The sequence below is a fragment of the Dendrobates tinctorius genome, unplaced genomic scaffold (genome assembly GCF_039654945.1).
Source record: "Dendrobates tinctorius isolate UK_male_01 unplaced genomic scaffold, ASM3965494v1 ptg000212l, whole genome shotgun sequence".
Taxonomy (NCBI): domain Eukaryota; kingdom Metazoa; phylum Chordata; class Amphibia; order Anura; family Dendrobatidae; genus Dendrobates; species Dendrobates tinctorius.
Genome location: NW_027361879.1, coordinates 2,864,976 through 2,889,690, shown reverse-complemented (window position 1 = coordinate 2,889,690; position 24,715 = coordinate 2,864,976). Strand labels below are relative to the sequence as shown.

At 46.2% G+C, this 24,715-nt stretch overlaps 14 non-coding genes across 14 annotated transcripts; all 14 read right to left on the bottom strand.

The window, feature by feature from the left end:
* Positions 1 to 795: 795 nt before the first annotated feature.
* On the bottom strand, positions 796 to 986 carry LOC141058498 (U2 spliceosomal RNA). Its single transcript, XR_012222190.1, has one exon. It is a non-coding gene; the product is annotated as a U2 spliceosomal RNA (small nuclear RNA).
* Positions 987 to 2,560: 1,574 nt separating this feature from the next.
* On the bottom strand, positions 2,561 to 2,751 carry LOC141058497 (U2 spliceosomal RNA). The gene has a single exon (XR_012222189.1). It is a non-coding gene; the product is annotated as a U2 spliceosomal RNA (small nuclear RNA).
* A 1,574-nt stretch (positions 2,752 to 4,325) lies between these two features.
* Positions 4,326 to 4,516, bottom strand: LOC141058495 (U2 spliceosomal RNA). Its single transcript, XR_012222187.1, has one exon. It is a non-coding gene; the product is annotated as a U2 spliceosomal RNA (small nuclear RNA).
* Positions 4,517 to 6,090: 1,574 nt separating this feature from the next.
* LOC141058494 (U2 spliceosomal RNA) lies at positions 6,091 to 6,281 on the bottom strand. The gene has a single exon (XR_012222186.1). It is a non-coding gene; the product is annotated as a U2 spliceosomal RNA (small nuclear RNA).
* A 1,574-nt stretch (positions 6,282 to 7,855) lies between these two features.
* On the bottom strand, positions 7,856 to 8,046 carry LOC141058492 (U2 spliceosomal RNA). Its single transcript, XR_012222185.1, has one exon. It is a non-coding gene; the product is annotated as a U2 spliceosomal RNA (small nuclear RNA).
* Positions 8,047 to 9,620: 1,574 nt separating this feature from the next.
* On the bottom strand, positions 9,621 to 9,811 carry LOC141058491 (U2 spliceosomal RNA). The gene has a single exon (XR_012222184.1). It is a non-coding gene; the product is annotated as a U2 spliceosomal RNA (small nuclear RNA).
* A 1,573-nt stretch (positions 9,812 to 11,384) lies between these two features.
* LOC141058490 (U2 spliceosomal RNA) lies at positions 11,385 to 11,575 on the bottom strand. Its single transcript, XR_012222183.1, has one exon. It is a non-coding gene; the product is annotated as a U2 spliceosomal RNA (small nuclear RNA).
* A 1,576-nt stretch (positions 11,576 to 13,151) lies between these two features.
* LOC141058568 (U2 spliceosomal RNA) lies at positions 13,152 to 13,342 on the bottom strand. Its single transcript, XR_012222254.1, has one exon. It is a non-coding gene; the product is annotated as a U2 spliceosomal RNA (small nuclear RNA).
* Positions 13,343 to 14,916: 1,574 nt separating this feature from the next.
* Positions 14,917 to 15,107, bottom strand: LOC141058567 (U2 spliceosomal RNA). Its single transcript, XR_012222253.1, has one exon. It is a non-coding gene; the product is annotated as a U2 spliceosomal RNA (small nuclear RNA).
* A 1,574-nt stretch (positions 15,108 to 16,681) lies between these two features.
* On the bottom strand, positions 16,682 to 16,872 carry LOC141058566 (U2 spliceosomal RNA). Its single transcript, XR_012222252.1, has one exon. It is a non-coding gene; the product is annotated as a U2 spliceosomal RNA (small nuclear RNA).
* Positions 16,873 to 18,446: 1,574 nt separating this feature from the next.
* LOC141058565 (U2 spliceosomal RNA) lies at positions 18,447 to 18,637 on the bottom strand. The gene has a single exon (XR_012222251.1). It is a non-coding gene; the product is annotated as a U2 spliceosomal RNA (small nuclear RNA).
* A 1,574-nt stretch (positions 18,638 to 20,211) lies between these two features.
* On the bottom strand, positions 20,212 to 20,402 carry LOC141058564 (U2 spliceosomal RNA). Its single transcript, XR_012222250.1, has one exon. It is a non-coding gene; the product is annotated as a U2 spliceosomal RNA (small nuclear RNA).
* A 1,574-nt stretch (positions 20,403 to 21,976) lies between these two features.
* Positions 21,977 to 22,167, bottom strand: LOC141058562 (U2 spliceosomal RNA). The gene has a single exon (XR_012222248.1). It is a non-coding gene; the product is annotated as a U2 spliceosomal RNA (small nuclear RNA).
* A 1,574-nt stretch (positions 22,168 to 23,741) lies between these two features.
* Positions 23,742 to 23,932, bottom strand: LOC141058517 (U2 spliceosomal RNA). The gene has a single exon (XR_012222207.1). It is a non-coding gene; the product is annotated as a U2 spliceosomal RNA (small nuclear RNA).
* Positions 23,933 to 24,715: the final 783 nt, after the last annotated feature.

Here is a 24,715-nt window from a genome sequence, read left to right as displayed (position 1 = left end):
GCTACAGACTGTGGGCTGCCCATTGTGACACGTGGTCCCATTGTGAGACGTGGTCGAACACATCCAAGCATTGTGTGCTATGAATGGCATGATTCCTATCACAGTGTTCCATGGATGGACACATCCTATTTACTGCAGGCAAGCAGCGCACCTAGCTGCTGCTGCTGCTACAAGCCACTAGAATACCGTCCGTCTGTCAGACAGGTGGACGTAGGCAGAACATTCAAATAACTCGCCAGATAAATCGTTGCTTTTCCATTTTATTCATATATGAATTAATTCAAAATTGAACAGTAAATTTCAAAGTTGGAAGGCCACAAGAGGGGGACAATGTTTCAAAAATGAAGCGACATATCATTGCATGAGGGATGTGGTAGGAATTGAATGCTTGAATTAAGACTGGGGAAGTTCTGAGGCGAAGGGGCTGCAGGCCTTGTAGCAGGTGGGTGTGCAGAAATGTAGCTATCCAAAGCCAAACACATTACTGCAGCTTGTCACACCTATACCTACCAAACAGCAAAGGCCAAGATAGATCATTATTTTACGGACACATTGAATACAGTGCAATGCCTCCCATATAGCGGTGAATAAGAGTAGTAGTAGTAGTAGTAGTAGTAGTAGTAGAAGAGTTGGTCAAGTTAAATCAAGGCTAAGGAATTGGAAATGTGCAACTTGGACCAAGAAAAACTAATTGCAGAGCAGCGACATTGGAAAAAAGCATTCAAATCATGCTTTGAAAACACTACTTGCTTATCCCGATTTCAATTCAATCTGTCTTTGGAAACCGCTTAAGAGAGTGAGTGCACCATTCCCAGAGAAACTGCCATACTGGGCTGATACGTGGAGTGAAGTGAGCAAGCTCTTTTTCCATCTCCCTGTTCTAAAAATCCATTTAATATATGGTCCCCAGATAGGGGACGTATCAGATATTAAACTGATAAGAACAGATACTACACTTGATCTTAGCCAAAAGGCCGAGAAGCGATAACCAGAAATGGTTTGCCGCTTGCAAGGCCACAGGGCTTAAGACAGGCACCCATTGTGGAGAATGACACAGACACCACCCTGAGGAAGACATTCAAACCAAGTCTGGGCGCATAACAAAAGCGCAGGCGGCTGATTTTTTTTTTTTTTTTTTCCCCCAGGATTCCACTCCACGCGCTTTTAATTTGCATAGGCCAACCCCTTTTTTGTTAGGCCACCCTCCCCTCACGGTCAAACGCGCTTCAGTACTAGGAAAGAGGCCAGAGGAGCACTGCTCCTACACCGCCCCCTCTACTACCCTCCCTAAATGAAAGGTCTTGCTTTAAGGCTGTGTGCACACGCTGCGGATTGGCCGCTACAGACACGCAGCAGTTTTAGCTGCGGTGTACAGTACCATTCATTTGAATGGGTAAAAAAAAACGCTGTGCCGACGCTGCGGAAAAAACCGCGCGGATTTGCTGCGGTTTTGAATCCGCAGAAAGAATTGCATGTCAATTCTTTCTGTGGAAAACGCTGCGGGTTCCTATCTCCACCATTGTGGAGATAGTGAATCCGCAGGACCAAACCGCAGGCAAAACCGCAGATAATCCGCAGGTCTTTGGACCTGCGGATTATCTGCGGTTTTTGCTAAATCCGTGCGGATTAATCCGCAGCGGAATCCGCAGCGTGTGAACGTGGCCTAACTCTCCTGGTGCCAGATATTGTAACCAGGAGGCGAGCATGGCCCACCTGTCTGCTCAGGCTCACTCAGCAGACTGAAGCTGAATACTACTGCGCAGCTGCTACAGACTGTGGGCTGCCCATTGTGACACGTGGTCCCATTGTGAGACGTGGTCGAACACATCCAAGCATTGTGTGCTATGAATGGCATGATTCCTATCACAGTGTTCCATGGATGGACACATCCTATTTACTGCAGGCAAGCAGCGCACCTAGCTGCTGCTGCTGCTACAAGCCACTAGAATACCGTCCGTCTGTCAGACAGGTGGACGTAGGCAGAACATTCAAATAACTCGCCAGATAAATCGTTGCTTTTCCATTTTATTCATATATGAATTAATTCAAAATTGAACAGTAAATTTCAAAGTTGGAAGGCCACAAGAGGGGGACAATGTTTCAAAAATGAAGCGACATATCATTGCATGAGGGATGTGGTAGGAATTGAATGCTTGAATTAAGACTGGGGAAGTTCTGAGGCGAAGGGGCTGCAGGCCTTGTAGCAGGTGGGTGTGCAGAAATGTAGCTATCCAAAGCCAAACACATTACTGCAGCTTGTCACACCTATACCTACCAAACAGCAAAGGCCAAGATAGATCATTATTTTACGGACACATTGAATACAGTGCAATGCCTCCCATATAGCGGTGAATAAGAGTAGTAGTAGTAGTAGTAGTAGTAGTAGTAGAAGAGTTGGTCAAGTTAAATCAAGGCTAAGGAATTGGAAATGTGCAACTTGGACCAAGAAAAACTAATTGCAGAGCAGCGACATTGGAAAAAAGCATTCAAATCATGCTTTGAAAACACTACTTGCTTATCCCGATTTCAATTCAATCTGTCTTTGGAAACCGCTTAAGAGAGTGAGTGCACCATTCCCAGAGAAACTGCCATACTGGGCTGATACGTGGAGTGAAGTGAGCAAGCTCTTTTTCCATCTCCCTGTTCTAAAAATCCATTTAATATATGGTCCCCAGATAGGGGACGTATCAGATATTAAACTGATAAGAACAGATACTACACTTGATCTTAGCCAAAAGGCCGAGAAGCGATAACCAGAAATGGTTTGCCGCTTGCAAGGCCACAGGGCTTAAGACAGGCACCCATTGTGGAGAATGACACAGACACCACCCTGAGGAAGACATTCAAACCAAGTCTGGGCGCATAACAAAAGCGCAGGCGGCTGATTTTTTTTTTTTTTTTTTCCCCCAGGATTCCACTCCACGCGCTTTTAATTTGCATAGGCCAACCCCTTTTTTGTTAGGCCACCCTCCCCTCACGGTCAAACGCGCTTCAGTACTAGGAAAGAGGCCAGAGGAGCACTGCTCCTACACCGCCCCCTCTACTACCCTCCCTAAATGAAAGGTCTTGCTTTAAGGCTGTGTGCACACGCTGCGGATTGGCCGCTACAGACACGCAGCAGTTTTAGCTGCGGTGTACAGTACCATTCATTTGAATGGGTAAAAAAAAACGCTGTGCCGACGCTGCGGAAAAAACCGCGCGGATTTGCTGCGGTTTTGAATCCGCAGAAAGAATTGCATGTCAATTCTTTCTGTGGAAAACGCTGCGGGTTCCTATCTCCACCATTGTGGAGATAGTGAATCCGCAGGACCAAACCGCAGGCAAAACCGCAGATAATCCGCAGGTCTTTGGACCTGCGGATTATCTGCGGTTTTTGCTAAATCCGTGCGGATTAATCCGCAGCGGAATCCGCAGCGTGTGAACGTGGCCTAACTCTCCTGGTGCCAGATATTGTAACCAGGAGGCGAGCATGGCCCACCTGTCTGCTCAGGCTCACTCAGCAGACTGAAGCTGAATACTACTGCGCAGCTGCTACAGACTGTGGGCTGCCCATTGTGACACGTGGTCCCATTGTGAGACGTGGTCGAACACATCCAAGCATTGTGTGCTATGAATGGCATGATTCCTATCACAGTGTTCCATGGATGGACACATCCTATTTACTGCAGGCAAGCAGCGCACCTAGCTGCTGCTGCTGCTACAAGCCACTAGAATACCGTCCGTCTGTCAGACAGGTGGACGTAGGCAGAACATTCAAATAACTCGCCAGATAAATCGTTGCTTTTCCATTTTATTCATATATGAATTAATTCAAAATTGAACAGTAAATTTCAAAGTTGGAAGGCCACAAGAGGGGGACAATGTTTCAAAAATGAAGCGACATATCATTGCATGAGGGATGTGGTAGGAATTGAATGCTTGAATTAAGACTGGGGAAGTTCTGAGGCGAAGGGGCTGCAGGCCTTGTAGCAGGTGGGTGTGCAGAAATGTAGCTATCCAAAGCCAAACACATTACTGCAGCTTGTCACACCTATACCTACCAAACAGCAAAGGCCAAGATAGATCATTATTTTACGGACACATTGAATACAGTGCAATGCCTCCCATATAGCGGTGAATAAGAGTAGTAGTAGTAGTAGTAGTAGTAGTAGTAGAAGAGTTGGTCAAGTTAAATCAAGGCTAAGGAATTGGAAATGTGCAACTTGGACCAAGAAAAACTAATTGCAGAGCAGCGACATTGGAAAAAAGCATTCAAATCATGCTTTGAAAACACTACTTGCTTATCCCGATTTCAATTCAATCTGTCTTTGGAAACCGCTTAAGAGAGTGAGTGCACCATTCCCAGAGAAACTGCCATACTGGGCTGATACGTGGAGTGAAGTGAGCAAGCTCTTTTTCCATCTCCCTGTTCTAAAAATCCATTTAATATATGGTCCCCAGATAGGGGACGTATCAGATATTAAACTGATAAGAACAGATACTACACTTGATCTTAGCCAAAAGGCCGAGAAGCGATAACCAGAAATGGTTTGCCGCTTGCAAGGCCACAGGGCTTAAGACAGGCACCCATTGTGGAGAATGACACAGACACCACCCTGAGGAAGACATTCAAACCAAGTCTGGGCGCATAACAAAAGCGCAGGCGGCTGATTTTTTTTTTTTTTTTTTCCCCCAGGATTCCACTCCACGCGCTTTTAATTTGCATAGGCCAACCCCTTTTTTGTTAGGCCACCCTCCCCTCACGGTCAAACGCGCTTCAGTACTAGGAAAGAGGCCAGAGGAGCACTGCTCCTACACCGCCCCCTCTACTACCCTCCCTAAATGAAAGGTCTTGCTTTAAGGCTGTGTGCACACGCTGCGGATTGGCCGCTACAGACACGCAGCAGTTTTAGCTGCGGTGTACAGTACCATTCATTTGAATGGGTAAAAAAAAACGCTGTGCCGACGCTGCGGAAAAAACCGCGCGGATTTGCTGCGGTTTTGAATCCGCAGAAAGAATTGCATGTCAATTCTTTCTGTGGAAAACGCTGCGGGTTCCTATCTCCACCATTGTGGAGATAGTGAATCCGCAGGACCAAACCGCAGGCAAAACCGCAGATAATCCGCAGGTCTTTGGACCTGCGGATTATCTGCGGTTTTTGCTAAATCCGTGCGGATTAATCCGCAGCGGAATCCGCAGCGTGTGAACGTGGCCTAACTCTCCTGGTGCCAGATATTGTAACCAGGAGGCGAGCATGGCCCACCTGTCTGCTCAGGCTCACTCAGCAGACTGAAGCTGAATACTACTGCGCAGCTGCTACAGACTGTGGGCTGCCCATTGTGACACGTGGTCCCATTGTGAGACGTGGTCGAACACATCCAAGCATTGTGTGCTATGAATGGCATGATTCCTATCACAGTGTTCCATGGATGGACACATCCTATTTACTGCAGGCAAGCAGCGCACCTAGCTGCTGCTGCTGCTACAAGCCACTAGAATACCGTCCGTCTGTCAGACAGGTGGACGTAGGCAGAACATTCAAATAACTCGCCAGATAAATCGTTGCTTTTCCATTTTATTCATATATGAATTAATTCAAAATTGAACAGTAAATTTCAAAGTTGGAAGGCCACAAGAGGGGGACAATGTTTCAAAAATGAAGCGACATATCATTGCATGAGGGATGTGGTAGGAATTGAATGCTTGAATTAAGACTGGGGAAGTTCTGAGGCGAAGGGGCTGCAGGCCTTGTAGCAGGTGGGTGTGCAGAAATGTAGCTATCCAAAGCCAAACACATTACTGCAGCTTGTCACACCTATACCTACCAAACAGCAAAGGCCAAGATAGATCATTATTTTACGGACACATTGAATACAGTGCAATGCCTCCCATATAGCGGTGAATAAGAGTAGTAGTAGTAGTAGTAGTAGTAGTAGTAGAAGAGTTGGTCAAGTTAAATCAAGGCTAAGGAATTGGAAATGTGCAACTTGGACCAAGAAAAACTAATTGCAGAGCAGCGACATTGGAAAAAAGCATTCAAATCATGCTTTGAAAACACTACTTGCTTATCCCGATTTCAATTCAATCTGTCTTTGGAAACCGCTTAAGAGAGTGAGTGCACCATTCCCAGAGAAACTGCCATACTGGGCTGATACGTGGAGTGAAGTGAGCAAGCTCTTTTTCCATCTCCCTGTTCTAAAAATCCATTTAATATATGGTCCCCAGATAGGGGACGTATCAGATATTAAACTGATAAGAACAGATACTACACTTGATCTTAGCCAAAAGGCCGAGAAGCGATAACCAGAAATGGTTTGCCGCTTGCAAGGCCACAGGGCTTAAGACAGGCACCCATTGTGGAGAATGACACAGACACCACCCTGAGGAAGACATTCAAACCAAGTCTGGGCGCATAACAAAAGCGCAGGCGGCTGATTTTTTTTTTTTTTTTTTCCCCCAGGATTCCACTCCACGCGCTTTTAATTTGCATAGGCCAACCCCTTTTTTGTTAGGCCACCCTCCCCTCACGGTCAAACGCGCTTCAGTACTAGGAAAGAGGCCAGAGGAGCACTGCTCCTACACCGCCCCCTCTACTACCCTCCCTAAATGAAAGGTCTTGCTTTAAGGCTGTGTGCACACGCTGCGGATTGGCCGCTACAGACACGCAGCAGTTTTAGCTGCGGTGTACAGTACCATTCATTTGAATGGGTAAAAAAAAACGCTGTGCCGACGCTGCGGAAAAAACCGCGCGGATTTGCTGCGGTTTTGAATCCGCAGAAAGAATTGCATGTCAATTCTTTCTGTGGAAAACGCTGCGGGTTCCTATCTCCACCATTGTGGAGATAGTGAATCCGCAGGACCAAACCGCAGGCAAAACCGCAGATAATCCGCAGGTCTTTGGACCTGCGGATTATCTGCGGTTTTTGCTAAATCCGTGCGGATTAATCCGCAGCGGAATCCGCAGCGTGTGAACGTGGCCTAACTCTCCTGGTGCCAGATATTGTAACCAGGAGGCGAGCATGGCCCACCTGTCTGCTCAGGCTCACTCAGCAGACTGAAGCTGAATACTACTGCGCAGCTGCTACAGACTGTGGGCTGCCCATTGTGACACGTGGTCCCATTGTGAGACGTGGTCGAACACATCCAAGCATTGTGTGCTATGAATGGCATGATTCCTATCACAGTGTTCCATGGATGGACACATCCTATTTACTGCAGGCAAGCAGCGCACCTAGCTGCTGCTGCTGCTACAAGCCACTAGAATACCGTCCGTCTGTCAGACAGGTGGACGTAGGCAGAACATTCAAATAACTCGCCAGATAAATCGTTGCTTTTCCATTTTATTCATATATGAATTAATTCAAAATTGAACAGTAAATTTCAAAGTTGGAAGGCCACAAGAGGGGGACAATGTTTCAAAAATGAAGCGACATATCATTGCATGAGGGATGTGGTAGGAATTGAATGCTTGAATTAAGACTGGGGAAGTTCTGAGGCGAAGGGGCTGCAGGCCTTGTAGCAGGTGGGTGTGCAGAAATGTAGCTATCCAAAGCCAAACACATTACTGCAGCTTGTCACACCTATACCTACCAAACAGCAAAGGCCAAGATAGATCATTATTTTACGGACACATTGAATACAGTGCAATGCCTCCCATATAGCGGTGAATAAGAGTAGTAGTAGTAGTAGTAGTAGTAGTAGTAGAAGAGTTGGTCAAGTTAAATCAAGGCTAAGGAATTGGAAATGTGCAACTTGGACCAAGAAAAACTAATTGCAGAGCAGCGACATTGGAAAAAAGCATTCAAATCATGCTTTGAAAACACTACTTGCTTATCCCGATTTCAATTCAATCTGTCTTTGGAAACCGCTTAAGAGAGTGAGTGCACCATTCCCAGAGAAACTGCCATACTGGGCTGATACGTGGAGTGAAGTGAGCAAGCTCTTTTTCCATCTCCCTGTTCTAAAAATCCATTTAATATATGGTCCCCAGATAGGGGACGTATCAGATATTAAACTGATAAGAACAGATACTACACTTGATCTTAGCCAAAAGGCCGAGAAGCGATAACCAGAAATGGTTTGCCGCTTGCAAGGCCACAGGGCTTAAGACAGGCACCCATTGTGGAGAATGACACAGACACCACCCTGAGGAAGACATTCAAACCAAGTCTGGGCGCATAACAAAAGCGCAGGCGGCTGATTTTTTTTTTTTTTTTTTCCCCCAGGATTCCACTCCACGCGCTTTTAATTTGCATAGGCCAACCCCTTTTTTGTTAGGCCACCCTCCCCTCACGGTCAAACGCGCTTCAGTACTAGGAAAGAGGCCAGAGGAGCACTGCTCCTACACCGCCCCCTCTACTACCCTCCCTAAATGAAAGGTCTTGCTTTAAGGCTGTGTGCACACGCTGCGGATTGGCCGCTACAGACACGCAGCAGTTTTAGCTGCGGTGTACAGTACCATTCATTTGAATGGGTAAAAAAAAACGCTGTGCCGACGCTGCGGAAAAAACCGCGCGGATTTGCTGCGGTTTTGAATCCGCAGAAAGAATTGCATGTCAATTCTTTCTGTGGAAAACGCTGCGGGTTCCTATCTCCACCATTGTGGAGATAGTGAATCCGCAGGACCAAACCGCAGGCAAAACCGCAGATAATCCGCAGGTCTTTGGACCTGCGGATTATCTGCGGTTTTTGCTAAATCCGTGCGGATTAATCCGCAGCGGAATCCGCAGCGTGTGAACGTGGCCTAACTCTCCTGGTGCCAGATATTGTAACCAGGAGGCGAGCATGGCCCACCTGTCTGCTCAGGCTCACTCAGCAGACTGAAGCTGAATACTACTGCGCAGCTGCTACAGACTGTGGGCTGCCCATTGTGACACGTGGTCCCATTGTGAGACGTGGTCGAACACATCCAAGCATTGTGTGCTATGAATGGCATGATTCCTATCACAGTGTTCCATGGATGGACACATCCTATTTACTGCAGGCAAGCAGCGCACCTAGCTGCTGCTGCTGCTACAAGCCACTAGAATACCGTCCGTCTGTCAGACAGGTGGACGTAGGCAGAACATTCAAATAACTCGCCAGATAAATCGTTGCTTTTCCATTTTATTCATATATGAATTAATTCAAAATTGAACAGTAAATTTCAAAGTTGGAAGGCCACAAGAGGGGGACAATGTTTCAAAAATGAAGCGACATATCATTGCATGAGGGATGTGGTAGGAATTGAATGCTTGAATTAAGACTGGGGAAGTTCTGAGGCGAAGGGGCTGCAGGCCTTGTAGCAGGTGGGTGTGCAGAAATGTAGCTATCCAAAGCCAAACACATTACTGCAGCTTGTCACACCTATACCTACCAAACAGCAAAGGCCAAGATAGATCATTATTTTACGGACACATTGAATACAGTGCAATGCCTCCCATATAGCGGTGAATAAGAGTAGTAGTAGTAGTAGTAGTAGTAGTAGTAGAAGAGTTGGTCAAGTTAAATCAAGGCTAAGGAATTGGAAATGTGCAACTTGGACCAAGAAAAACTAATTGCAGAGCAGCGACATTGGAAAAAAGCATTCAAATCATGCTTTGAAAACACTACTTGCTTATCCCGATTTCAATTCAATCTGTCTTTGGAAACCGCTTAAGAGAGTGAGTGCACCATTCCCAGAGAAACTGCCATACTGGGCTGATACGTGGAGTGAAGTGAGCAAGCTCTTTTTCCATCTCCCTGTTCTAAAAATCCATTTAATATATGGTCCCCAGATAGGGGACGTATCAGATATTAAACTGATAAGAACAGATACTACACTTGATCTTAGCCAAAAGGCCGAGAAGCGATAACCAGAAATGGTTTGCCGCTTGCAAGGCCACAGGGCTTAAGACAGGCACCCATTGTGGAGAATGACACAGACACCACCCTGAGGAAGACATTCAAACCAAGTCTGGGCGCATAACAAAAGCGCAGGCGGCTGATTTTTTTTTTTTTTTTTTCCCCCAGGATTCCACTCCACGCGCTTTTAATTTGCATAGGCCAACCCCTTTTTTGTTAGGCCACCCTCCCCTCACGGTCAAACGCGCTTCAGTACTAGGAAAGAGGCCAGAGGAGCACTGCTCCTACACCGCCCCCTCTACTACCCTCCCTAAATGAAAGGTCTTGCTTTAAGGCTGTGTGCACACGCTGCGGATTGGCCGCTACAGACACGCAGCAGTTTTAGCTGCGGTGTACAGTACCATTCATTTGAATGGGTAAAAAAAAACGCTGTGCCGACGCTGCGGAAAAAACCGCGCGGATTTGCTGCGGTTTTGAATCCGCAGAAAGAATTGCATGTCAATTCTTTCTGTGGAAAACGCTGCGGGTTCCTATCTCCACCATTGTGGAGATAGTGAATCCGCAGGACCAAACCGCAGGCAAAACCGCAGATAATCCGCAGGTCTTTGGACCTGCGGATTATCTGCGGTTTTTGCTAAATCCGTGCGGATTAATCCGCAGCGGAATCCGCAGCGTGTGAACGTGGCCTAACTCTCCTGGTGCCAGATATTGTAACCAGGAGGCGAGCATGGCCCACCTGTCTGCTCAGGCTCACTCAGCAGACTGAAGCTGAATACTACTGCGCAGCTGCTACAGACTGTGGGCTGCCCATTGTGACACGTGGTCCCATTGTGAGACGTGGTCGAACACATCCAAGCATTGTGTGCTATGAATGGCATGATTCCTATCACAGTGTTCCATGGATGGACACATCCTATTTACTGCAGGCAAGCAGCGCACCTAGCTGCTGCTGCTGCTACAAGCCACTAGAATACCGTCCGTCTGTCAGACAGGTGGACGTAGGCAGAACATTCAAATAACTCGCCAGATAAATCGTTGCTTTTCCATTTTATTCATATATGAATTAATTCAAAATTGAACAGTAAATTTCAAAGTTGGAAGGCCACAAGAGGGGGACAATGTTTCAAAATGAAGCGACATATCATTGCATGAGGGATGTGGTAGGAATTGAATGCTTGAATTAAGACTGGGGAAGTTCTGAGGCGAAGGGGCTGCAGGCCTTGTAGCAGGTGGGTGTGCAGAAATGTAGCTATCCAAAGCCAAACACATTACTGCAGCTTGTCACACCTATACCTACCAAACAGCAAAGGCCAAGATAGATCATTATTTTACGGACACATTGAATACAGTGCAATGCCTCCCATATAGCGGTGAATAAGAGTAGTAGTAGTAGTAGTAGTAGTAGTAGTAGAAGAGTTGGTCAAGTTAAATCAAGGCTAAGGAATTGGAAATGTGCAACTTGGACCAAGAAAAACTAATTGCAGAGCAGCGACATTGGAAAAAAGCATTCAAATCATGCTTTGAAAACACTACTTGCTTATCCCGATTTCAATTCAATCTGTCTTTGGAAACCGCTTAAGAGAGTGAGTGCACCATTCCCAGAGAAACTGCCATACTGGGCTGATACGTGGAGTGAAGTGAGCAAGCTCTTTTTCCATCTCCCTGTTCTAAAAATCCATTTAATATATGGTCCCCAGATAGGGGACGTATCAGATATTAAACTGATAAGAACAGATACTACACTTGATCTTAGCCAAAAGGCCGAGAAGCGATAACCAGAAATGGTTTGCCGCTTGCAAGGCCACAGGGCTTAAGACAGGCACCCATTGTGGAGAATGACACAGACACCACCCTGAGGAAGACATTCAAACCAAGTCTGGGCGCATAACAAAAGCGCAGGCGGCTGATTTTTTTTTTTTTTTTTTCCCCCAGGATTCCACTCCACGCGCTTTTAATTTGCATAGGCCAACCCCTTTTTTGTTAGGCCACCCTCCCCTCACGGTCAAACGCGCTTCAGTACTAGGAAAGAGGCCAGAGGAGCACTGCTCCTACACCGCCCCCTCTACTACCCTCCCTAAATGAAAGGTCTTGCTTTAAGGCTGTGTGCACACGCTGCGGATTGGCCGCTACAGACACGCAGCAGTTTTAGCTGCGGTGTACAGTACCATTCATTTGAATGGGTAAAAAAAAACGCTGTGCCGACGCTGCGGAAAAAACCGCGCGGATTTGCTGCGGTTTTGAATCCGCAGAAAGAATTGCATGTCAATTCTTTCTGTGGAAAACGCTGCGGGTTCCTATCTCCACCATTGTGGAGATAGTGAATCCGCAGGACCAAACCGCAGGCAAAACCGCAGATAATCCGCAGGTCTTTGGACCTGCGGATTATCTGCGGTTTTTGCTAAATCCGTGCGGATTAATCCGCAGCGGAATCCGCAGCGTGTGAACGTGGCCTAACTCTCCTGGTGCCAGATATTGTAACCAGGAGGCGAGCATGGCCCACCTGTCTGCTCAGGCTCACTCAGCAGACTGAAGCTGAATACTACTGCGCAGCTGCTACAGACTGTGGGCTGCCCATTGTGACACGTGGTCCCATTGTGAGACGTGGTCGAACACATCCAAGCATTGTGTGCTATGAATGGCATGATTCCTATCACAGTGTTCCATGGATGGACACATCCTATTTACTGCAGGCAAGCAGCGCACCTAGCTGCTGCTGCTGCTACAAGCCACTAGAATACCGTCCGTCTGTCAGACAGGTGGACGTAGGCAGAACATTCAAATAACTCGCCAGATAAATCGTTGCTTTTCCATTTTATTCATATATGAATTAATTCAAAATTGAACAGTAAATTTCAAAGTTGGAAGGCCACAAGAGGGGGACAATGTTTCAAAAATGAAGCGACATATCATTGCATGAGGGATGTGGTAGGAATTGAATGCTTGAATATTAAGACTGGGGAAGTTCTGAGGCGAAGGGGCTGCAGGCCTTGTAGCAGGTGGGTGTGCAGAAATGTAGCTATCCAAAGCCAAACACATTACTGCAGCTTGTCACACCTATACCTACCAAACAGCAAAGGCCAAGATAGATCATTATTTTACGGACACATTGAATACAGTGCAATGCCTCCCATATAGCGGTGAATAAGAGTAGTAGTAGTAGTAGTAGTAGTAGTAGTAGAAGAGTTGGTCAAGTTAAATCAAGGCTAAGGAATTGGAAATGTGCAACTTGGACCAAGAAAAACTAATTGCAGAGCAGCGACATTGGAAAAAAGCATTCAAATCATGCTTTGAAAACACTACTTGCTTATCCCGATTTCAATTCAATCTGTCTTTGGAAACCGCTTAAGAGAGTGAGTGCACCATTCCCAGAGAAACTGCCATACTGGGCTGATACGTGGAGTGAAGTGAGCAAGCTCTTTTTCCATCTCCCTGTTCTAAAAATCCATTTAATATATGGTCCCCAGATAGGGGACGTATCAGATATTAAACTGATAAGAACAGATACTACACTTGATCTTAGCCAAAAGGCCGAGAAGCGATAACCAGAAATGGTTTGCCGCTTGCAAGGCCACAGGGCTTAAGACAGGCACCCATTGTGGAGAATGACACAGACACCACCCTGAGGAAGACATTCAAACCAAGTCTGGGCGCATAACAAAAGCGCAGGCGGCTGATTTTTTTTTTTTTTTTTTCCCCCAGGATTCCACTCCACGCGCTTTTAATTTGCATAGGCCAACCCCTTTTTTGTTAGGCCACCCTCCCCTCACGGTCAAACGCGCTTCAGTACTAGGAAAGAGGCCAGAGGAGCACTGCTCCTACACCGCCCCCTCTACTACCCTCCCTAAATGAAAGGTCTTGCTTTAAGGCTGTGTGCACACGCTGCGGATTGGCCGCTACAGACACGCAGCAGTTTTAGCTGCGGTGTACAGTACCATTCATTTGAATGGGTAAAAAAAAACGCTGTGCCGACGCTGCGGAAAAAACCGCGCGGATTTGCTGCGGTTTTGAATCCGCAGAAAGAATTGCATGTCAATTCTTTCTGTGGAAAACGCTGCGGGTTCCTATCTCCACCATTGTGGAGATAGTGAATCCGCAGGACCAAACCGCAGGCAAAACCGCAGATAATCCGCAGGTCTTTGGACCTGCGGATTATCTGCGGTTTTTGCTAAATCCGTGCGGATTAATCCGCAGCGGAATCCGCAGCGTGTGAACGTGGCCTAACTCTCCTGGTGCCAGATATTGTAACCAGGAGGCGAGCATGGCCCACCTGTCTGCTCAGGCTCACTCAGCAGACTGAAGCTGAATACTACTGCGCAGCTGCTACAGACTGTGGGCTGCCCATTGTGACACGTGGTCCCATTGTGAGACGTGGTCGAACACATCCAAGCATTGTGTGCTATGAATGGCATGATTCCTATCACAGTGTTCCATGGATGGACACATCCTATTTACTGCAGGCAAGCAGCGCACCTAGCTGCTGCTGCTGCTACAAGCCACTAGAATACCGTCCGTCTGTCAGACAGGTGGACGTAGGCAGAACATTCAAATAACTCGCCAGATAAATCGTTGCTTTTCCATTTTATTCATATATGAATTAATTCAAAATTGAACAGTAAATTTCAAAGTTGGAAGGCCACAAGAGGGGGACAATGTTTCAAAAATGAAGCGACATATCATTGCATGAGGGATGTGGTAGGAATTGAATGCTTGAATTAAGACTGGGGAAGTTCTGAGGCGAAGGGGCTGCAGGCCTTGTAGCAGGTGGGTGTGCAGAAATGTAGCTATCCAAAGCCAAACACATTACTGCAGCTTGTCACACCTATACCTACCAAACAGCAAAGGCCAAGATAGATCATTATTTTACGGACACATTGAATACAGTGCAATGCCTCCCATATAGCGGTGAATAAGAGTAGTAGTAGTAGTAGTAGTAGTAGTAGTAGAAGAGTTGGTCAAGTTAAATCAAGGCTAAGGAATTGGAAATGTGCAACTTGGACCAAGAAAAACTAATTGCAGAGCAGCGACATTGGAAAAAAGCATTCAAATCATGCTTTGAAAACACTACTTGCTTATCCCGATTTCAATTCAATCTGTCTTTGGAAACCGCTTAAGAGAGTGAGTGCACCATTCCCAGAGAAACTGCCATACTGGGCTGATACGTGGAGTGAAGTGAGCAAGCTCTTTTTCCATCTCCCTGTTCTAAAAATCCATTTAATATATGGTCCCCAGATAGGGGACGTATCAGATATTAAACTGATAAGAACAGATACTACACTTGATCTTAGCCAAAAGGCCGAGAAGCGATAACCAGAAATGGTTTGCCGCTTGCAAGGCCACAGGGCTTAAGACAGGCACCCATTGTGGAGAATGACACAGACACCACCCTGAGGAAGACATTCAAACCAAGTCTGGGCGCATAACAAAAGCGCAGGCGGCTGATTTTTTTTTTTTTTTTTTCCCCCAGGATTCCACTCCACGCGCTTTTAATTTGCATAGGCCAACCCCTTTTTTGTTAGGCCACCCTCCCCTCACGGTCAAACGCGCTTCAGTACTAGGAAAGAGGCCAGAGGAGCACTGCTCCTACACCGCCCCCTCTACTACCCTCCCTAAATGAAAGGTCTTGCTTTAAGGCTGTGTGCACACGCTGCGGATTGGCCGCTACAGACACGCAGCAGTTTTAGCTGCGGTGTACAGTACCATTCATTTGAATGGGTAAAAAAAAACGCTGTGCCGACGCTGCGGAAAAAACCGCGCGGATTTGCTGCGGTTTTGAATCCGCAGAAAGAATTGCATGTCAATTCTTTCTGTGGAAAACGCTGCGGGTTCCTATCTCCACCATTGTGGAGATAGTGAATCCGCAGGACCAAACCGCAGGCAAAACCGCAGATAATCCGCAGGTCTTTGGACCTGCGGATTATCTGCGGTTTTTGCTAAATCCGTGCGGATTAATCCGCAGCGGAATCCGCAGCGTGTGAACGTGGCCTAACTCTCCTGGTGCCAGATATTGTAACCAGGAGGCGAGCATGGCCCACCTGTCTGCTCAGGCTCACTCAGCAGACTGAAGCTGAATACTACTGCGCAGCTGCTACAGACTGTGGGCTGCCCATTGTGACACGTGGTCCCATTGTGAGACGTGGTCGAACACATCCAAGCATTGTGTGCTATGAATGGCATGATTCCTATCACAGTGTTCCATGGATGGACACATCCTATTTACTGCAGGCAAGCAGCGCACCTAGCTGCTGCTGCTGCTACAAGCCACTAGAATACCGTCCGTCTGTCAGACAGGTGGACGTAGGCAGAACATTCAAATAACTCGCCAGATAAATCGTTGCTTTTCCATTTTATTCATATATGAATTAATTCAAAATTGAACAGTAAATTTCAAAGTTGGAAGGCCACAAGAGGGGGACAATGTTTCAAAAATGAAGCGACATATCATTGCATGAGGGATGTGGTAGGAATTGAATGCTTGAATTAAGACTGGGGAAGTTCTGAGGCGAAGGGGCTGCAGGCCTTGTAGCAGGTGGGTGTGCAGAAATGTAGCTATCCAAAGCCAAACACATTACTGCAGCTTGTCACACCTATACCTACCAAACAGCAAAGGCCAAGATAGATCATTATTTTACGGACACATTGAATACAGTGCAATGCCTCCCATATAGCGGTGAATAAGAGTAGTAGTAGTAGTAGTAGTAGTAGTAGTAGAAGAGTTGGTCAAGTTAAATCAAGGCTAAGGAATTGGAAATGTGCAACTTGGACCAAGAAAAACTAATTGCAGAGCAGCGACATTGGAAAAAAGCATTCAAATCATGCTTTGAAAACACTACTTGCTTATCCCGATTTCAATTCAATCTGTCTTTGGAAACCGCTTAAGAGAGTGAGTGCACCATTCCCAGAGAAACTGCCATACTGGGCTGATACGTGGAGTGAAGTGAGCAAGCTCTTTTTCCATCTCCCTGTTCTAAAAATCCATTTAATATATGGTCCCCAGATAGGGGACGTATCAGATATTAAACTGATAAGAACAGATACTACACTTGATCTTAGCCAAAAGGCCGAGAAGCGATAACCAGAAATGGTTTGCCGCTTGCAAGGCCACAGGGCTTAAGACAGGCACCCATTGTGGAGAATGACACAGACACCACCCTGAGGAAGACATTCAAACCAAGTCTGGGCGCATAACAAAAGCGCAGGCGGCTGATTTTTTTTTTTTTTTTTTCCCCCAGGATTCCACTCCACGCGCTTTTAATTTGCATAGGCCAACCCCTTTTTTGTTAGGCCACCCTCCCCTCACGGTCAAACGCGCTTCAGTACTAGGAAAGAGGCCAGAGGAGCACTGCTCCTACACCGCCCCCTCTACTACCCTCCCTAAATGAAAGGTCTTGCTTTAAGGCTGTGTGCACACGCTGCGGATTGGCCGCTACAGACACGCAGCAGTTTTAGCTGCGGTGTACAGTACCATTCATTTGAATGGGTAAAAAAAAACGCTGTGCCGACGCTGCGGAAAAAACCGCGCGGATTTGCTGCGGTTTTGAATCCGCAGAAAGAATTGCATGTCAATTCTTTCTGTGGAAAACGCTGCGGGTTCCTATCTCCACCATTGTGGAGATAGTGAATCCGCAGGACCAAACCGCAGGCAAAACCGCAGATAATCCGCAGGTCTTTGGACCTGCGGATTATCTGCGGTTTTTGCTAAATCCGTGCGGATTAATCCGCAGCGGAATCCGCAGCGTGTGAACGTGGCCTAACTCTCCTGGTGCCAGATATTGTAACCAGGAGGCGAGCATGGCCCACCTGTCTGCTCAGGCTCACTCAGCAGACTGAAGCTGAATACTACTGCGCAGCTGCTACAGACTGTGGGCTGCCCATTGTGACACGTGGTCCCATTGTGAGACGTGGTCGAACACATCCAAGCATTGTGTGCTATGAATGGCATGATTCCTATCACAGTGTTCCATGGATGGACACATCCTATTTACTGCAGGCAAGCAGCGCACCTAGCTGCTGCTGCTGCTACAAGCCACTAGAATACCGTCCGTCTGTCAGACAGGTGGACGTAGGCAGAACATTCAAATAACTCGCCAGATAAATCGTTGCTTTTCCATTTTATTCATATATGAATTAATTCAAAATTGAACAGTAAATTTCAAAGTTGGAAGGCCACAAGAGGGGGACAATGTTTCAAAAATGAAGCGACATATCATTGCATGAGGGATGTGGTAGGAATTGAATGCTTGAATTAAGACTGGGGAAGTTCTGAGGCGAAGGGGCTGCAGGCCTTGTAGCAGGTGGGTGTGCAGAAATGTAGCTATCCAAAGCCAAACACATTACTGCAGCTTGTCACACCTATACCTACCAAACAGCAAAGGCCAAGATAGATCATTATTTTACGGACACATTGAATACAGTGCAATGCCTCCCATATAGCGGTGAATAAGAGTAGTAGTAGTAGTAGTAGTAGTAGTAGTAGAAGAGTTGGTCAAGTTAAATCAAGGCTAAGGAATTGGAAATGTGCAACTTGGACCAAGAAAAACTAATTGCAGAGCAGCGACATTGGAAAAAAGCATTCAAATCATGCTTTGAAAACACTACTTGCTTATCCCGATTTCAATTCAATCTGTCTTTGGAAACCGCTTAAGAGAGTGAGTGCACCATTCCCAGAGAAACTGCCATACTGGGCTGATACGTGGAGTGAAGTGAGCAAGCTCTTTTTCCATCTCCCTGTTCTAAAAATCCATTTAATATATGGTCCCCAGATAGGGGACGTATCAGATATTAAACTGATAAGAACAGATACTACACTTGATCTTAGCCAAAAGGCCGAGAAGCGATAACCAGAAATGGTTTGCCGCTTGCAAGGCCACAGGGCTTAAGACAGGCACCCATTGTGGAGAATGACACAGACACCACCCTGAGGAAGACATTCAAACCAAGTCTGGGCGCATAACAAAAGCGCAGGCGGCTGATTTTTTTTTTTTTTTTTTCCCCCAGGATTCCACTCCACGCGCTTTTAATTTGCATAGGCCAACCCCTTTTTTGTTAGGCCACCCTCCCCTCACGGTCAAACGCGCTTCAGTACTAGGAAAGAGGCCAGAGGAGCACTGCTCCTACACCGCCCCCTCTACTACCCTCCCTAAATGAAAGGTCTTGCTTTAAGGCTGTGTGCACACGCTGCGGATTGGCCGCTACAGACACGCAGCAGTTTTAGCTGCGGTGTACAGTACCATTCATTTGAATGGGTAAAAAAAAACGCTGTGCCGACGCTGCGGAAAAAACCGCGCGGATTTGCTGCGGTTTTGAATCCGCAGAAAGAATTGCATGTCAATTCTTTCTGTGGAAAACGCTGCGGGTTCCTATCTCCACCATTGTGGAGATAGTGAATCCGCAGGACCAAACCGCAGGCAAAACCGCAGATAATCCGCAGGTCTTTGGACCTGCGGATTATCTGCGGTTTTTGCTAAATCCGTGCGGATTAATCCGCAGCGGAATCCGCAGCGTGTGAACGTGGCCTAACTCTCCTGGTGCCAGATATTGTAACCAGGAGGCGAGCATGGCCCACCTGTCTGCTCAGGCTCACTCAGCAGACTGAAGCTGAATACTACTGCGCAGCTGCTACAGACTGTGGGCTGCCCATTGTGACACGTGGTCCCATTGTGAGACGTGGTCGAACACATCCAAGCATTGTGTGCTATGAATGGCATGATTCCTATCACAGTGTTCCATGGATGGACACATCCTATTTACTGCAGGCAAGCAGCGCACCTAGCTGCTGCTGCTGCTACAAGCCACTAGAATACCGTCCGTCTGTCAGACAGGTGGACGTAGGCAGAACATTCAAATAACTCGCCAGATAAATCGTTGCTTTTCCATTTTATTCATATATGAATTAATTCAAAATTGAACAGTAAATTTCAAAGTTGGAAGGCCACAAGAGGGGGACAATGTTTCAAAAATGAAGCGACATATCATTGCATGAGGGATGTGGTAGGAATTGAATGCTTGAATTAAGACTGGGGAAGTTCTGAGGCGAAGGGGCTGCAGGCCTTGTAGCAGGTGGGTGTGCAGAAATGTAGCTATCCAAAGCCAAACACATTACTGCAGCTTGTCACACCTATACCTACCAAACAGCAAAGGCCAAGATAGATCATTATTTTACGGACACATTGAATACAGTGCAATGCCTCCCATATAGCGGTGAATAAGAGTAGTAGTAGTAGTAGTAGTAGTAGTAGTAGAAGAGTTGGTCAAGTTAAATCAAGGCTAAGGAATTGGAAATGTGCAACTTGGACCAAGAAAAACTAATTGCAGAGCAGCGACATTGGAAAAAAGCATTCAAATCATGCTTTGAAAACACTACTTGCTTATCCCGATTTCAATTCAATCTGTCTTTGGAAACCGCTTAAGAGAGTGAGTGCACCATTCCCAGAGAAACTGCCATACTGGGCTGATACGTGGAGTGAAGTGAGCAAGCTCTTTTTCCATCTCCCTGTTCTAAAAATCCATTTAATATATGGTCCCCAGATAGGGGACGTATCAGATATTAAACTGATAAGAACAGATACTACACTTGATCTTAGCCAAAAGGCCGAGAAGCGATAACCAGAAATGGTTTGCCGCTTGCAAGGCCACAGGGCTTAAGACAGGCACCCATTGTGGAGAATGACACAGACACCACCCTGAGGAAGACATTCAAACCAAGTCTGGGCGCATAACAAAAGCGCAGGCGGCTGATTTTTTTTTTTTTTTTTTCCCCCAGGATTCCACTCCACGCGCTTTTAATTTGCATAGGCCAACCCCTTTTTTGTTAGGCCACCCTCCCCTCACGGTCAAACGCGCTTCAGTACTAGGAAAGAGGCCAGAGGAGCACTGCTCCTACACCGCCCCCTCTACTACCCTCCCTAAATGAAAGGTCTTGCTTTAAGGCTGTGTGCACACGCTGCGGATTGGCCGCTACAGACACGCAGCAGTTTTAGCTGCGGTGTACAGTACCATTCATTTGAATGGGTAAAAAAAAACGCTGTGCCGACGCTGCGGAAAAAACCGCGCGGATTTGCTGCGGTTTTGAATCCGCAGAAAGAATTGCATGTCAATTCTTTCTGTGGAAAACGCTGCGGGTTCCTATCTCCACCATTGTGGAGATAGTGAATCCGCAGGACCAAACCGCAGGCAAAACCGCAGATAATCCGCAGGTCTTTGGACCTGCGGATTATCTGCGGTTTTTGCTAAATCCGTGCGGATTAATCCGCAGCGGAATCCGCAGCGTGTGAACGTGGCCTAACTCTCCTGGTGCCAGATATTGTAACCAGGAGGCGAGCATGGCCCACCTGTCTGCTCAGGCTCACTCAGCAGACTGAAGCTGAATACTACTGCGCAGCTGCTACAGACTGTGGGCTGCCCATTGTGACACGTGGTCCCATTGTGAGACGTGGTCGAACACATCCAAGCATTGTGTGCTATGAATGGCATGATTCCTATCACAGTGTTCCATGGATGGACACATCCTATTTACTGCAGGCAAGCAGCGCACCTAGCTGCTGCTGCTGCTACAAGCCACTAGAATACCGTCCGTCTGTCAGACAGGTGGACGTAGGCAGAACATTCAAATAACTCGCCAGATAAATCGTTGCTTTTCCATTTTATTCATATATGAATTAATTCAAAATTGAACAGTAAATTTCAAAGTTGGAAGGCCACAAGAGGGGGACAATGTTTCAAAAATGAAGCGACATATCATTGCATGAGGGATGTGGTAGGAATTGAATGCTTGAATTAAGACTGGGGAAGTTCTGAGGCGAAGGGGCTGCAGGCCTTGTAGCAGGTGGGTGTGCAGAAATGTAGCTATCCAAAGCCAAACACATTACTGCAGCTTGTCACACCTATACCTACCAAACAGCAAAGGCCAAGATAGATCATTATTTTACGGACACATTGAATACAGTGCAATGCCTCCCATATAGCGGTGAATAAGAGTAGTAGTAGTAGTAGTAGTAGTAGTAGTAGAAGAGTTGGTCAAGTTAAATCAAGGCTAAGGAATTGGAAATGTGCAACTTGGACCAAGAAAAACTAATTGCAGAGCAGCGACATTGGAAAAAAGCATTCAAATCATGCTTTGAAAACACTACTTGCTTATCCCGATTTCAATTCAATCTGTCTTTGGAAACCGCTTAAGAGAGTGAGTGCACCATTCCCAGAGAAACTGCCATACTGGGCTGATACGTGGAGTGAAGTGAGCAAGCTCTTTTTCCATCTCCCTGTTCTAAAAATCCATTTAATATATGGTCCCCAGATAGGGGACGTATCAGATATTAAACTGATAAGAACAGATACTACACTTGATCTTAGCCAAAAGGCCGAGAAGCGATAACCAGAAATGGTTTGCCGCTTGCAAGGCCACAGGGCTTAAGACAGGCACCCATTGTGGAGAATGACACAGACACCACCCTGAGGAAGACATTCAAACCAAGTCTGGGCGCATAACAAAAGCGCAGGCGGCTGATTTTTTTTTTTTTTTTTTCCCCCAGGATTCCACTCCACGCGCTTTTAATTTGCATAGGCCAACCCCTTTTTTGTTAGGCCACCCTCCCCTCACGGTCAAACGCGCTTCAGTACTAGGAAAGAGGCCAGAGGAGCACTGCTCCTACACCGCCCCCTCTACTACCCTCCCTAAATGAAAGGTCTTGCTTTAAGGCTGTGTGCACACGCTGCGGATTGGCCGCTACAGACACGCAGCAGTTTTAGCTGCGGTGTACAGTACCATTCATTTGAATGGGTAAAAAAAAACGCTGTGCCGACGCTGCGGAAAAAACCGCGCGGATTTGCTGCGGTTTTGAATCCGCAGAAAGAATTGCATGTCAATTCTTTCTGTGGAAAACGCTGCGGGTTCCTATCTCCACCATTGTGGAGATAGTGAATCCGCAGGACCAAACCGCAGGCAAAACCGCAGATAATCCGCAGGTCTTTGGACCTGCGGATTATCTGCGGTTTTTGCTAAATCCGTGCGGATTAATCCGCAGCGGAATCCGCAGCGTGTGAACGTGGCCTAACTCTCCTGGTGCCAGATATTGTAACCAGGAGGCGAGCATGGCCCACCTGTCTGCTCAGGCTCACTCAGCAGACTGAAGCTGAATACTACTGCGCAGCTGCTACAGACTGTGGGCTGCCCATTGTGACACGTGGTCCCATTGTGAGACGTGGTCGAACACATCCAAGCATTGTGTGCTATGAATGGCATGATTCCTATCACAGTGTTCCATGGATGGACACATCCTATTTACTGCAGGCAAGCAGCGCACCTAGCTGCTGCTGCTGCTACAAGCCACTAGAATACCGTCCGTCTGTCAGACAGGTGGACGTAGGCAGAACATTCAAATAACTCGCCAGATAAATCGTTGCTTTTCCATTTTATTCATATATGAATTAATTCAAAATTGAACAGTAAATTTCAAAGTTGGAAGGCCACAAGAGGGGGACAATGTTTCAAAAATGAAGCGACATATCATTGCATGAGGGATGTGGTAGGAATTGAATGCTTGAATTAAGACTGGGGAAGTTCTGAGGCGAAGGGGCTGCAGGCCTTGTAGCAGGTGGGTGTGCAGAAATGTAGCTATCCAAAGCCAAACACATTACTGCAGCTTGTCACACCTATACCTACCAAACAGCAAAGGCCAAGATAGATCATTATTTTACGGACACATTGAATACAGTGCAATGCCTCCCATATAGCGGTGAATAAGAGTAGTAGTAGTAGTAGTAGTAGTAGTAGTAGAAGAGTTGGTCAAGTTAAATCAAGGCTAAGGAATTGGAAATGTGCAACTTGGACCAAGAAAAACTAATTGCAGAGCAGCGACATTGGAAAAAAGCATTCAAATCATGCTTTGAAAACACTACTTGCTTATCCCGATTTCAATTCAATCTGTCTTTGGAAACCGCTTAAGAGAGTGAGTGCACCATTCCCAGAGAAACTGCCATACTGGGCTGATACGTGGAGTGAAGTGAGCAAGCTCTTTTTCCATCTCCCTGTTCTAAAAATCCATTTAATATATGGTCCCCAGATAGGGGACGTATCAGATATTAAACTGATAAGAACAGATTTTTTTTTTTTTTTTTTTTTTTTTTACCATGTCAGATCGGTTGTAATTTCCACCATCAAGTTAGCTACTTAAAGCTCTTTCCGGTATGTAACCTCTCATCATATCATGGCGTTTTATATAAAAAGTTTTTTAATTTTAACCTCAGGTTAAAAAGATTGAATTGAAACCAAGCAATACAACACATAATTAACAATTTAAGCTAAAGGAAAAAAAACATGTTAAACCATTTATTAATACCTTACCAAAAACCTCTATTTATCTATACTTTACCAGGAATCTCCATTTCTTAAACTTCCATACCCCTTCCGCATCGATGGCACCACGTTTCTTGTCCCATAGGTAGATGACATACATACGAGACAAAATCAGTTTTAAAACTTCATTAACTGTCATCTTTTTCCTTTTAAAAACTAGCAGATTCCTTGCGTCCCATAGGCTTTCCATTACACACACAGTCAATAACCATAACACTCTATCTTTCAAGCTATTACAGGCTCCCATTCCAAACATTGCAACCTTCCAATTGACAAAAGTCACACCTGCCAATCCATTACACAGCGTGCTCATTCCTCTCCACACATCATAAGCAAATTCACAATCCCACAGCATATGTCTGACAATCTCTCTTGAACCACATCCATCTCTTGGACACACATCAGTCTTAATCAGATCTCTCCTCTTCTGCACATCCCTTATAGGTAGTATGTCATGCAGAACCATCCATGCAATATCTTTCTGTCTATTGGACATACCTTGCGTTCCCAACTTTTTCCACATATTTGGCACATCCTCCCCTCTCAAGCCATCAATATTACACACC